Source organism: Gekko japonicus, unplaced genomic scaffold (assembly GCF_001447785.1).
Source record: "Gekko japonicus isolate JY-2015 unplaced genomic scaffold, Gekko_japonicus_V1.1 scaffold1420, whole genome shotgun sequence".
NCBI lineage: Eukaryota > Metazoa > Chordata > Lepidosauria > Squamata > Gekkonidae > Gekko > Gekko japonicus.
In genome coordinates this window covers 382,023-383,729 of record NW_015162525.1, presented here as the reverse complement: position 1 = coordinate 383,729, position 1,707 = coordinate 382,023, and positions in this window count along the sequence as shown.

Here is a 1,707-nt window from a genome sequence, read left to right as displayed (position 1 = left end):
CGAAGCTCAATCCGGGATCCTGGCGGCGGCCCCGTTGCTGATCCCCCCGGCCCGGGGGCAGGCCAGGGAACGCACAAAGCCCCTCTAAATGAGGAACGAGGTCAGGAGCCAAGCCGCTTACGGGCGGGCGGGCGGCAGCCGCCTCCTTAATGCCACCGGGCCGGGCCGGGCCGGGCCGGGCCGGGCGGGGGGGAGGATTGTTCAGGGAGGGAAGCGTGTGTGTGGGGGGGAGAGATTTCTCCAGGGAAGTCCCAGTCAGGTTTGGTATTTAAGGGGCTGGGGGAGGTGATCGGGATGGGGTTTCCCCGTCCTTCTTGGTCCTCTCAAAAGCCCTAGTGGGGTTGTACGTTTAATGTTGTTTGTTTTTTTTCCTGCCGAGGTCAAAATAAAACTTCGTGTCTGATGTTTAGGGAGGGGTGAGTGTGTGGAGGGGAGACATTTCTCCAGGGAAGTCCCAGTCAGGCTTGGTATTTAAGGGGCTGGGGGAGGTGATCGGGATGGGATTCCCCATCCTTCTTAGTCCTTTCAAAAACCCTAGTGGGGTTGTACATTTAATGTTGGTTTTTTTCCCCCCGAGGTCAAAATAAAACTTCGTGTCTGATGTTAAGGGGTGTGTGGAGGGGAGACATTTCTCCAGGGAAGTCCCAGAGTGGTTTGAGATTTAGGGGGCTGGGGGAGATTATCGGGATGGGATTCCCCATCCTCCTTGGTCCTCTCAAAAACCCTAGGGTGGTTGTACATTTTATGTTGTTGTTGTTGTTGTTTTTCTGCCGAGGTCAAAATAAAACTTCGTGTCTGATGTTTAGGGAGGTGAGTGTGTGGAGGGGAGACATTTCTCCAGGGAAGTCTGGTTTGAGATTTAGGGGGCGGGGGAGATGATCGGGATGGGATTCCCCCGTCCTTCTTGGTCCTTTCAAAAAACCCTAGTGGGGTTCTACATTTAATGTTTTTAGAATGGTGTTTTCCCCCCCTCTCCCTGCACAGGTCAAAATCAAATTTGGTTTCTGCTGTTTAGGGAGGTGTGTGTGTGTGGGGGGAAACATTTGTCCAGGGAAGTCTCAGTCAGGTTTGATATTGAGGGGGTGGGGGGGCAATGTTCCCTCTAAGATGTGGAGTCTTGGAAGCAAAAATTCTACTTTGTGAGCGACTAGGATTAACGTTGTGAGCCAGCAATTTGGCTACTGCATAGGTTGTGGTTTGGTCTGGAGCCATCCTTCCTGAGCTAAGACAAAAATCTGTGAGCTGGAGGCTAAAAAACGGTGAGCTAGCTCACAGTAACTCACTTTAGAGGGAACACTGGTGGGGGTGCATGAACATACACCCCCCCCCCCGCTTTTTAATTTCTGTTCGTGAAGGGGGGCACAAAAAACGTGTTCTCTCAGGATCGGCTCTTTATTCTCCATTGAAAATGCTTCTATCAGTTTCTTAGTGGGTATGGAGCACATGTATGTAGACTAGGTTAGATGCGTTTAGAATGGTGGTGTTCTCTGCACAGGTCAAAGTCAAACTTGGTTTCTGCTGCTTAGGGAAGGGTGTGTGTGTGGGGGAGAGACATTTTTCCAGGCAAGTCTCAGTCAGGTTTGATATTTAGGGGCTGGGGGAGATTACGGGAATGGGATTCCCCCTCCTTGGTCCTTTCAGGACCCTAGTGTGGTTGTCCATGATTTTTTATTTCTGTTGGTGAAAGGGGGGGGGGGAACACACGAA